The 12,874-nt window shown below is 46.6% G+C and overlaps 1 protein-coding gene across 1 annotated transcript in view; it reads right to left on the bottom strand.

Moving 5' to 3' along the window:
* Positions 1-12,874, bottom strand: part of LOC309525047 (uncharacterized protein) — a 274,308-nt gene that overhangs the window by 37,795 nt on the left and 223,639 nt on the right. The window lies entirely within an intron of this gene.

Below are 12,874 nucleotides of genomic sequence, written 5' to 3' on the forward strand. Positions count from 1 at the left end.
TTCACACTCATCACTGAAGCATGAAGGTGGAATGGGCACTGAAGGTCACTGAAGGATCTGGGATGATCAACCCCTTACCTTGTCTGGTTGCGTGGAATCCGTTCCCACTCCATCCTGAAGAACAGGCGGCCCCGAACTGATGGCTGCTGTTATTTCACTGCCTGGAATGGCAGGAAGATATTGGATTATTTATACCCTTTTTCTGTCGTTATGTTCCCTATTTTTTGCACCATAACACTCACTTTTTTCCTCCTAGAAAGTAAGGGGAAATATCTGTGCGTGTTATGGAGCGAATGCCTACGGATGGCGGGGGGGATCTGCTGCAGTTGTGAGCAGAGGATCCATGGTTCCCCTTCCTTCCCTCCTCCGTGGTGCTTGCTTTGAAACAGCAAAGCGGGAGAAGAGCCACTGAGTGGGGAGGAGAGAGGGACAGAGAGCCTGCTTGCTTTAAAGGAGCAAAGCAGGAGAGGAGAGGAGCCTTCTCCTCTTATACCCCTCTTCTGCATTATTAACAGCATCCTTCTCCACCCACCCCACGTGTGGTCCTTGTTCCTTGAGTGCTTTTCCTTCCCTCCCCACTTAAAACATGGTTACAAAGCACGGATGCACATGGATCCTCAGGATTTTTGCACTGGGTCACCCCAAATTCACCATCAGATCACATAGCATGTCCATGGCTACAGCTTGCACCAAAATAATCACGCACCCACTGTTGCCTGGGGCCGCAGTGGTGCAAAAACGTGGTTACAAAGCATGGATCCACATGGATCCTCAGGATTTTTGCATTGGCTACCCCAAACTCACCGTCAGATCACATGTCTGTGGCCACAGCATGAACCACAAAAATCATACATCCGCTGTTTTGTTTAGAATATTTTTTTTCTTGTTTTCCTCCTCTAAAAACTATGTGCGTGTTATGGTCGGGTGCGTGTTATAGAGAGAAAAATACGGTATTTAGATTATTTACATCTGGCTTTTTCTCTGGCCAAGTCACACTAAGTTAGAGCTTCAGAAGAGGTTTGCTTCTCAATACCAGCTGCTCTGAAGTAAGAATCACAGAGGGCTTATGCCTTTACACCCTGCTGATGGAAGCATCTGGCTGGCCACTGAAGGAAGCAGGGTGCTAGATGACAGCAGCGAGCCAGCAGTAAATCACTCCAAGCAAGCTAGAGTTACCGTATTTTTCGCTCTATAGGACACACTTTTTCCCCTCCAAAAATTAAGGGGAAATGTGTGTGCTCCGGAGGCTACGCATTGCTTCCGTGGAAGCCTGGAGAGCGAGAGGGGTCGGTGCGCACCGACCCCTCTCGCTCTCCAGGCTTCAGGGATACTCGCGCTGCGCTCCGAAGGCTTCGGGTTCCTTTTGCTGAAGCCGGGAGAGCAAGACTCTCCTGGCTTCAGCAGAGAGGGAGAGCTGCGCAACGCCCCTTCAGCGAAGCGGGAGGAGAAATGGAAGGGGCTCCGTTTCTCCTGCCGCTTCGCCGAAGGGGCGCTGAGCAGACAGGGGGAGATTTTTTTTTCTTGTTCTCCCCCTCTAAAACAAGGTGTGTCCTATGGTAAGATGCGTCCTATAGAGTGAAAGATGTGGTAACTCTTTATTAGCAAAACACAAGTGTCAGGCCTAATGAGAACTCAGGTCTTGTCCCCATGAAGCAGTTGCCAAGACTAGAGGTCCCCACCTCCCTACAGCTGGCTGGATCTCCTCCTCTCCTTCCCAAGCAATCAGAGACTATGCCAGTGTGGCTGTCTTTGCTCCTCCTGCTTCAGGCCTCTCTTGGTTCAGGGAGACCAGGAGGGAGGGGAGCTGGTCTCAGCAGGAGGGGGAGACACCCATGCCTCTTCACCAGCCTGCCCCATCTTTGCCTTTTGGCCTCCCTCCTCTCCTGCTTCAGCTTCTGCCTGTGATTCTGGGCTTCTCTCTGTCACATGCTCTCCCCGCTCACTAAACCCTGTTACCTCTTCAGCTTCCAACACCTCCTCCTCCCAGTCTTCTCCCTCTGACTACTCATCGTTGTCCTACCACCAATCCCCAAGCCGTGAGCCTTCTTCCCTTGGGGGTTCACCATCTGGTTCCTCCACCATTCCTCTGCGTCTGACCATTCCCTGACCGTAGACAAGGTGGACCTTTGGCTTGATCAAAACTTATGTTCTGATGCACACATATGAGGTTGCAGCCTTAAGGCATCAAACCACTTCCTCCAGAAGCAAGTGGGGAACGCAGCCTCTGACAGTCACACCCGACATCACTGAATGGCTTTGGCAAATATCTGCCAGCCCAGGGCTTCCTGGGAAGAGACCCCCAGAAGCCAGCTGGACTGGAAGAGGAAGACTCAAGGTGGTGATCTTAGATTTAATACTTGCATTCTGCTTTTCCAACAACAAATGTTGAGCTGAAAGCATCTCATGATAACAATAGCGTTGAAAATTAACAAACATTATGGTCACTATAATGCAGTGGTACCTCTGGTTACGTACTTAATTCGTTCCGGAGGTCCGTTCTTAACCTGAAACTGTTCTTAACCTGAAGCACCACTTTAGCTAATTGGGGCCTCCTGCTGCTGCCGCACCGCCTAGCACGATTTCTGTTCTCATCCTGAAGCAAAGTTCTTAACCCGAGGTACTATTTCTGGGTTAGCGGAGTGTGTAACCTGAAGCGTATGTAACCTGAGGTACCACTATATAAAAAATACAGTCACATTCTAAATAAAGCACAAACAAGTTTATCAAAACAGTTCAATACAAACTCATATGAATTAAAAATATCAGAAATAACTACTGAGCCCTCTGCCAGTAGATAAGAATGGAAAAAGAAAAAAGGTTCCAATAATTTATTAGAACTTGGACACTGATTTTTATCAAACTTTAAACAGAAGGAACTTTACCTAGAGAGGTCATGATCCCACATTTCTTCATGACCTCCCTGTGCAGGGTCCTTTGGTTTGAATCCAGCAGCGCCCACTTCTCCCCAGTGAAGTAAACACCCACTTCCTCAAATACCAAAAGATCCTGAAAGAGAAAGATACATTTCACCCTGCTGCAATTCTCCCCCCTTCCAAGTGCAATCAGACAAAACAATTAAGGGTGAGGTTGGTGGGTATCTCCTTATAGGATTTAAACCTTCATGAGGGCCATTGGGAAAATAAGGAGCTAGATCTAAGTTAGGGAACGAGGAAGACTGACAGAGAAGCATTCTGCCTGTCACATCGGAAACCTCTACTCAAGACACGCCTTATTGTGGAGCTGCTTCTGGTACCTTCTATCAGCAAAGAGCCTCCCACTTGAGGTAGAGATTCTGCAAAAACTATTATCAGTGAGGCCGGGGTCACTACACCAGAGTGAGGCCTGACCACAGAACTGGTAAGAACTATTACAAAGTGCAATGTGTTGTATGTAGGGCTGCCTCTGAAAACAGTTCGGAAACTTCAGCTAGTGCAGAATTCAGTGGCCATGTTGCTCACTGGAGCAAGACGGTTTGAGCATATTACACCGATCCTGGTCTGACTGCACTGGCTACCAGTTAGTTTCTGGGCCCAATTCAAAGTGCTAGTTTTGACCTATAAAGCCTTAAACGGCTCAGGACCGCAATACCTCAAGGACCGCCTCTTTACATATGCACCTGAGATCATCTTCTGAGGCCCTCCTTCATGTGCCTCCGCCTCGAGAGGTCTGGAGGGTGGCAACACAAGAACAGGACCTTTTCTGCAGTGGCTCCCCATCTGTGGAATGCTCTCCCCTGGGAAGTTCGCCTGGTGCCTTCATTATACAACTTTAGGCGCCAGGCAAAAATGTTCCTTTTTAACCAGGCCTTTGATTGACCTGACTGACATCCTACACCCTTTTAAAATGTGGCTCTTTTGGGGGCGTGGTGTGGTGTTATTGGGTTATTGTTTTTATTTTGGTTTTATTTATGAACCGCCCTGGTTTTCTGTGAACCACCCTGAGACCTCCGGGTATAGGGTGGTGTATAAATTAAATGAATAGGAGAAACCCAGCCCTGACTGTTAGTGTGAAAGACAACTCCAGATAAGGGATATGGAGGGCTCTGAACAGAGAGCAAAAAACTTGGGTCCAGTGTTTTCAAGGACTGCAGTTGGATGAAGAGACGGTGGGGCGTTGAGGTGGCAGAAAGTGGTTGGCTAGAGAAGAAACAGCCTTGACGATGCACATTTGCTAATGGATATGCTCTCACAGACTCTTTCGTCTGGTAATGCATTACTGAATGAAGCCGGACTAATTGGGGGGTTTGGTGTGAGCCTTTGAACCCCCATCCTCCACCAAGGGAATTTTCTCCCACAGACTTTTGGGGAGGTCACTGAAAGCATATTCGGATGCTGAGCCAGGACCAACTCCACTTCTCTGCAAACCAACTTCACAGGCTCCAGCCCACAAGAAGGCACGCCCACTTTCTTGCCAATCCTTGGACTTCAGCTGCTGCCCGCCCTGCTCATCAAAAGGAAGACACACTGGACATGACATCTGCTGGATCAACACCTTAGCTAGTGCAAAAATACCTGTCTTGTACCTGCTATACTTTTACAGATAGGTAGCCGTGTTGGTCTGCCATAGTCAAAATAAAAAAAATTCCTTCCTGTAGCACCTTAAAGACCAACTAAGTTAGTTCTTGGTATGAGCTTTCGTGTGCATGCACACTTCTTCAGATACACTGAAACAGAAGTTGCCAGATCCTTCTATATAGTGAGAAGGTGGGGAGGGGTATTACTCAGAAAGGGTGGTGAGAATGGGAGATTGGCAGATAGCTGAGATGAGCCTGTTGACGACTCTTAACGACTGTAATAGGTCTTACAGGAAAAGGCAAGGGGTGAGAAGGTGAGAAATGGCTTAGTCATGTATAATGAGATAAGAATCCAATGTCTCTGTTCAGACCAGGTCTCTCCATGGTTTTAAGTTTGGTAATGAGTTGCAATTCAGCAGCTTCTCTTTCCAGTATACTTTGTAAGCCACACCTTGTACCAATCCGACTGATGCAGCAAAGGCTTTGTCAGAAAAAGAATCTGGAGCTTGAGTTCGTCTGGCAACGAGGGCCAGGATCCTGTCCCCACTTGGCTACCCAGTGATCATTCCCCGCCGCCTGCTTACCTGATACAGTTTTACTGAGGCGGCTTCTGCCCCACCACAAGGAAGAGAAGGTATTTTCGGCATCCATGGAGTCTCCTCTGCCTCGGGGAGATCAGCATCTGCTTCCTGCTCGTGAAACTAGAATATGCAGGGAGTAAAGAGAGAAATGGATGAGAAAAAGCATATACATGGAATACATGTTAGGAGATGTCCTAATGTAACATGTCACTCAATAAAACTTCAGACACTGAATACCTGGGTAAACATAGATAGATGGATAGATGATAGATAGATAGATAGATGATAGATAGATAGATAGAGATATACAGTGGTACCTCAGGTTAAGTACTTAATTCGTTCTGGAGGTCCGTTCTTAACCTGAAACTGTTCTTAGCTTGAAGCACCACTTTAGCTAATGGGGCCTCCCGCCGCCACCGCGTGATTTCTGTTCTCATCCTGAAGCAAAGTTCTTAACCCAAGGTACTATTTCTGGGTTGGTGGACTCTGTAACCAGAAGCGTATGTAACCCGAGGGACCACTGTATATGGGATTTTTAAACATTTATATTCTAAATACCTAAACAATAGAAGAAAAGGAATAATGGATGACTGGCACATAGGTTGTAATATAGCAGTTAAAATTTAACAAGTAAGTTATTTTTGCAGCAGCCTCTAATATCCAAAACAATAAAAATGTTTTTGTTTATTTTAAGTTTATGAAAATACAGCCATCAGCACAAACCTATTAAGATTAAAGTGTCTCACCTGCTGCTCTGCCTGCTTCTTCTCCTCTGCCTGACTCAGGAGGAAACCTTCTGCCAGGGCCACCGCTTGGGAACTGGTTTCCGCTCCACATTCCCTGACCCAGCTCTCCATCTCCGGGGGAAGGACAGCCAGGAATTGCTCCAGGATCACCAGGTCCAAGATCTGAGCTTTCGTGTATCGCTCCGGCTTCAGCCACTGATGGCAGAGATAGTGGAGTCGACTGCAAACTGCTCTGGGTCCTTCGGCCTCGTGGTAGCAGAAATGCCTGAAGCTCTGGCTTGGAGCATCTGAACAGAGGATGTTGCTTTCCTGACCCAGGTTCTTCTTCACACTGCCTTCCCAGAATTTCCCACTGCTCTCAGCCTGGGCAGCTTGAGGGCTTCTTCCTGTATCCTCCAACATGGTCTCTCGTATCTGGGAACCAGCGCTAGCAGGCTGGCCACCTGTCCTGTATAATGCCGGATTGTCCTGTATTTCAATGTGAAACGCTACGTAAAACGTACAGATACAGTTGTAGGGAAGTTTTTAATGTTTGATGTTTTATTGTGTTTTTAATATTCTGATGTTTGATGTTTTATTGTGTTTTTAATATTCTGTTGGGAGCCGCCCAGAGTGGCTGGGGAAATCCCCAGCCAGATGGGCGGGGCATAAATAATTAAATTATTATTACTGCTATTATTTTGTCCTGAATTTCAGGTCTTCTGCCTGCTTGCCAAGTTAGGGCTCCTCTCCCAAAAACGCATGTGTTTGGAAGGGTGTGTGGAAGGCCGTGCATTATTATTATTATTATTAATTGAATTATACCGGGGGGGGGGTCTCAGGGGGTCTCCAATCATCATGAAGTGTTTTGAGAAACTGGTGCGCCGTCACATTATCTCCTGTCTTCCATCAACTTTTGACAACTACCAGTTTGCATACAGAGCAAATAGATCCACAGAAGACGCCATCAATACCACTCTCCATGCTGCTCTGTCCCATCTGGAGCAGCCGGGGAGTTATGTGAGGCTGCTGTTTGTGGATTTTAGCTCTGCTTTTAACACTATCCTCCCCCATAGACTGGTGTCCAAGCTAGAGGCGATTGGACTCTCCAACTCCACCTGTCTCTGGGTTTTGGATTTTTTGTCAGAACATTCCCAGAGGGTTAGAGTAGGGTCACACATGTCCACAGCCCTTAGCCTTAACACCGGCTCACCACAGGGTTGTGTGTTGAGTCCCCTGCTCTACACTATCTATACGTATGACTGTACAGCCATCTATTCCAGCAACAAAATCATCAAGTTTGCTGATGACACTACGGTGGTAGGGCTCATTTCAGGAGGGGATGAGTCCGCCTATCGGGATGAGGTGGAGCGGCTCTGTGTTTGGTGTGGAGAGAACAATCTGGCTCTTAATACGGCTAAGACCAAGGAATTGGTGGTGGATTACAGGGAAAAAAAGGCGGACATTCAGCCCTTGTATATCAACGGGGAACGGGTGGAGAGGGTGGCGGAATTCAGGTTTTTGGGAGTAGCTATCGATCAGGGCATGACTTGGAGCGCACATACCACTGCTCTGGTGAAGAAGGCCCAGCAGAGAATTTATTTCCTCAGACTTTTAAAGAAGAACAATCTGAGTGAGAGACTGCTGGTGTCCTTCTACCGAGGCTCCATAGAGAGCATTCTTACATACTGTATTTGTGCTTGGTTCTCCAGTTGTACAGCTAGGGAGAGGAAGGTGCTCCAGAAGGTCATAACCACAGCCCAAAGGATTATTGGTCATCCTCTCCCATCTTTGGAAGAACTGTACGGTTCCCGTTGTCTTAGGAAAGCAAATAACATCCTGCAGGATTCATCTCACCCGGGACACTGTCTGTTTGCACTACTGCCTTCTGGCAGAAGATATAGAAACATCAAGTCAAAGACAAATAGACTGAAAAACAGTTTCTATCCAAGAGCTGTGGCCCTTTTGAATGCTGTAACTCGTTAGTGTGACCTGGGAGTTTGATGGGTGTGGTGTGGGTGTGGCTGGAATGTGGTTTGTTTGGTTGTTGTTGTTGTCTTGCTTTTGTTGTTTTAAGGGATGGCATCCAATTTCGTTGCACTTTGTGCAATGTTGCACTTGTGTAATGACAATAAAGAATCTATCTATCTATCTAATCCAGAATGCGGCAGCTAGACTGGTGACTGGGGGTGGCCGCCGAGACCACATAACACCGGTCTTGAAAGGCCTACGTTGGCTCCCAGTACGTTTCCGAGCACAATTCAAAGTGCTGGTGTTGACCTTTAAAGCCCTAAACGGCCTCGGTCCAGTATCCCTGAAGGAGCGTCTCCACCCCCATCGTTCTGCCCAGACACTGAGGTCCAGCGCCGAGGGCCTTCTGGCGGTTCCCTCATTGCGAGAAGCGAAGCTACAGGGAACCAGGCAGAGGGCCTTTTCGGTGGTGGCTCCCGCCCTGTGGAATGCCCTCCCATTGGATGTCAAGGTGATGGACAACTACCTGACATTCAGAAGACATCTTAAGGCGGCCCTATTCAGGGAAGCTTTTAATGTATGATATTTTAGTGTTTTTTGGTTTCTGTGGAAGCCGCCCAGAGTGGCTGGGGAGGCCCAGCCAGATGGGCGGGGTACAAATAATAAATAATAATAATAATAATAATAATAATAATAATAATTATAATCAATCGCCCCCAATCAAAGCCGGCCGCCCTCAGCCCTGGCATCTGGGCTCAGGCAATGGAGTGGGGTCTCTGGAGCTCCTTAAGCTCAGGGGAGAAAATGGCCCTGATGAAAAAAAAGAATCTTAAGGTTGACAGGCAGGTGCTGCTCCTCCCCCAGATGCCTTAATATCGTCGCAGAGAAATCTCCCCCCCTCTCCCCGTTGCCATGGTTACCTGTGGGTCGCGGTGAGCCTGGCTCCCTTCCGGCCGCGAGCGCAGCTCCGCCCGGCCTCATCCGGGTCCCTTTCCCCGCCTCACTTCCGCCTCCTCGCGTCGCCTCGGCCGGCTCCGCCCCTTAGCAACCGGGCCTGCTGCTGGCTGCTTAGCAACCGGGCGCCCCCCCCCCTAGCAACCGCGGCCTGGTTCAGGGACGCCCGTGTTAAATATTCATATGGATTTTTGGCTGCATTCCTTTTCTTTTCTTTTTTATAAATATTTTATTCAGTTTTCAAGCATAGAATAGAAAATCACATAGCAAACACACACAATCCCTTCACCAAAGAAATAACAAAAGAAAGAACAAATACAATTACACCAACGAACAGTATAAAAAAGAAAAAAAGAAGAAAAACACAACTGTTCATAACATTTTTTATGTAACTAACTGGACTTCCTCACATCTCCCTTACCCTGCATTCTCTGTAATAAAAATATCAGCAAATTATTACCTTGTTTCATTTCTTATTTTCTACTTCTCAAATGTTATATTTCTAGACTTAAAGTAATTTTTGTCAATTATTTGTAGCTTAGGTTAAACATAGTATTGCTTTAAATTTCGACCTTTTCTTACATATCACTTAATTTTCTATATCTCACAGTCAAGTTACTGGAACCATATTTTTCTGGGTCGTGCAATTTCTTAACATTCATACAGTTTGTACTGTTTTTGTAGATAGTCCTTAAACTTTTTCCAATCCTCCTCCACTGTTTCTTCTCCCAAATCTCGGATTCTGCCAGTCATTTCGGCCAGTTCCATATAGTCCATCAATTGCGTCTGCCACTCTTCCAGTGTGGGCAAATCTTGTGTCTTATTCCTTTTCACCTCTTCTTTTATTTCTCACATTGTATTTTATCGCGACCCCAATGCAAATCGTCATTCTCTTAAAAGTCATGCAGCACCTAGCACACTGTGTTAACAATTGCTACAATGGGCAGTGGAGAGGAGGGGGCTGAATTAATGAAATGGTCTCAAACTACACCTGCACACCTCTGGTTCTGCTCGCCTAAATATCATAGCATCATAGAATGGTAGAGTTGAAAGGGACCCCCAGAGTCATCTAGACCAACCCCCTGCAATGCATGAATCTCAACTGGAGCATCCATGACTGAGGGCCATTGAGCCTCTGCTTATAAACCTATGTAATAAACGTAAACCTGCCCTTATTCCCTTATGGGGGACACAAGAGCCCTTATAGAGTCCTTTGTAGGTTCTCCATCGCTTGGAGAAAACAACAGAGGCCAATCAGAGAATATTGAGAAGCAAAGCAGCTCGTAAGCCTGATCTTTATTGAACTGTTGCAACAGGGTGCCCCTTTCACACGCAGGAAAGGAGGACCCAGGTGTGTCCGCCCTTATATAGATATTTTAAATTGTCCGCCTTGGAGTCCAAGACAACCCCCAGATACATCATACCTACATCACAGAAAGGGCGGTCTACAACAGAAATCTGGGTGCGTTATTTCCTGTCTGGCAGGTTACCTGTTAATGCTTACTTGATTGGATACCCTGGGGCGCCTGGCCAGTCTTTTGTAATGATAAATACTTAAAATAAAAAATTCCTTCCAGTAGCACCTTAAAGACCAACTAAGTTAGTTCTTGGTATGAGCTTTCGTGTGCATGCACACTTCTTCAGATACACTGAAACAGAAGTTGCCAGATTAGTGTTTCAGTGCATCTGAAGAAGTGTGCATGCACACGAAAGCTCATACCAAGAACTAACTTAGTTGGTCTTTAAGGTGCTACTGGAAGGAATTTTTTTATTTTGACTATGGCAGACCAACACGGCTACCTATCTGTAACTGATAAATACTTAGTTCCTGAGCCAGGTCACAGGCTCACCCTATTCATACACAGACATACCCTTAAGACAGGATTTGTGAACAAAAAGACAATGGGGTGGCTCCCCCACCTCCTCCCTCCTTGAAGCAAACATTTGGTCAGTTTGGAAGTGAAAATGGTTTCACGGCGGTCCTCCTGTACTGCTCCAGACATGTGGTCCACACATCTATGTACAGTGGTACCTCGGGTTAAGTACTTAATTTGTTCCAGAGGTCCGTACTTAACCTGAAACTGCTCTTAACCTGAAGCACCACTTTAGCTAATGGGGCCTCCTGCTGCTGCCGCGCCGCCAGAGCACGATTTCTGTTCTCATCCTGAAGCAAAGTTCTTCACCTGAAGCACTATTTCTGGGTTAGCGGAGTCTGTAACCGGAAGCGTACGTAACCCGAGGTACCACTGTATGCGCTTGGTTGGTACATTTATGAACATTTATTATATATAATTCCTGCACTGCAGAGGGCTGGAGTAGGTGGTCCCTTGCCAACTTTCCCATTCTCTGGTTCTAGGATGGCGTTTCCTCCTTCTTGCAGAGCCTTTTCACTGCTCCGTCTTTAAATAGCCAACAAAAGGAACAGCTCACAAGGATGCCAGCTGAAAGGATCCCCAAAATAAAGCATCTTGGGGAGGGGTGCGCAATGCACATGGTCTCACTCCTGCTTTCAAGAGAGAAATTTCAGAGAGGGCTGAGCTGAGCACGTTTGGCTTGCCAATGGTTAAAAAGCACTGAGCAGCATCCCTGGAAAGGACAGGAAGTAAAAGCCAGAGGTGGGGAGACCCCCAAGAGCAAAATCCCTTCCCTCCTCCCTCTGTTTCTGCAAGGGGGGGGTGGCGGCTTCTGTCTCTGCTCTGCACATTTTGCCTCTGTGCCATAGGAGTCAACTCATAGGGGTAGAGGTCCCTTCACCACCACCCCATAAAATATTTTAAGGTTTCTGACTACCCCTAAAATATTTTATTGGTGGGGGCGGGAGAAACCAGGAAGAGAAGAACTTTAAGAAAGAATGGGGAAATTTACAATGTATTTAAGAGAACACTGTAAACAACTAAAACCTTTGGCAGGATTTCGAGTAATGCTTGTAATGTACTAAAAATTATGGTAAAAATGGATTAAGGAAAATAGAGAAGAGAAGCAGTTGAAAAAAGATTGATAATGGTAACCACTGAAGGGCTGAGGGGAGTCAAAGGGTTCAGGGAATCCTAAATGTCGGTGCTGATGTTTAATGTTTGAATTTAAATTGAAATAAAAAAGATTTGACCAATAAAAATATTTTTTAGGAGGCCGGGCTCCCCAAAAGTTGATGGGTATTGGCATTCAAATGGTGTGTGCTCACCATGTCATGTGATTTTTTGATATTTGTATTGGGAAAAAATCAATTATAAAGAAATAAAGAGGGGAAGAAGGGGGAAAGCGAACAAAGATATGCATGAGAGAAAAAAGAGGGGGGAAGTGTTCAAAAATGCAATGTGCTATCCCATACATTTTTACATAAATTGATATAGTGTTATTATCCCAATACATTTTTAGATGTGAATATCCTGCTGCATTCTGCATAAACTCATTCCAAATGATGACATATTTATTATGTGGCAGGACTTACCTCCCCCCCCCAAAAAAAAAAAAATTATTCAAGTTGGCACCCCTGCTCAGTGCCCCTTCTGGGATCTGCCAAGTCTCTCTCTTCCCCATAGGGTGTATTGGGAAGAAGGGGGAAAGTCCCAGGGCTGCAGGGGAGGATGCATAGAGGATCTGCTCAGCTCATGCGTGGGGAGACCCCCAAGTCAGGGAGCAGAGAGAGACCTCTTCCCTTCTCTGCAAAGCCAGGAAGAGGGCAAGTGTACAGGAGGTCTGCAACACCTTTGCGTAAGAGGCTCTCTGTCAGTAGGAGCTATTGTTTGAACCCAGCTCCCCACCAATCCCAGGCTTTGCAGATCAACTTTGGCAGGTGAGTGGCAGCAGCCGCCTGTCAAATCGTATGACGCCATAATTCTGCCAGGTGACATCATCAGACACACAGTGGGTCCAAACTCTTTTCTTACAGGGATACAGACAGAACCAGGTCCAGAAACGCCAGTTGATTGACAACCTGTCATGGAGAGGGAGAGAAAGAGAGAGACGGAGGGAGAGGGGGAGACAGAGGGGGGGGGAGAGAGGGAGAGAGAGAGAGAGAGAGAGAGAGAGAGAGAGAAGTGCATTTCAGGGATTCATGCCTCTTTGTTCAACAATGGAAAGGACTTTATTTACTTTAATTTATGAATCACTTCCTACGAGGCATCAAGGAG

Source organism: Podarcis vaucheri (assembly GCF_965113315.1).
Source record: "Podarcis vaucheri genome assembly, chromosome: 2".
NCBI lineage: Eukaryota > Metazoa > Chordata > Lepidosauria > Squamata > Lacertidae > Podarcis > Podarcis vaucheri.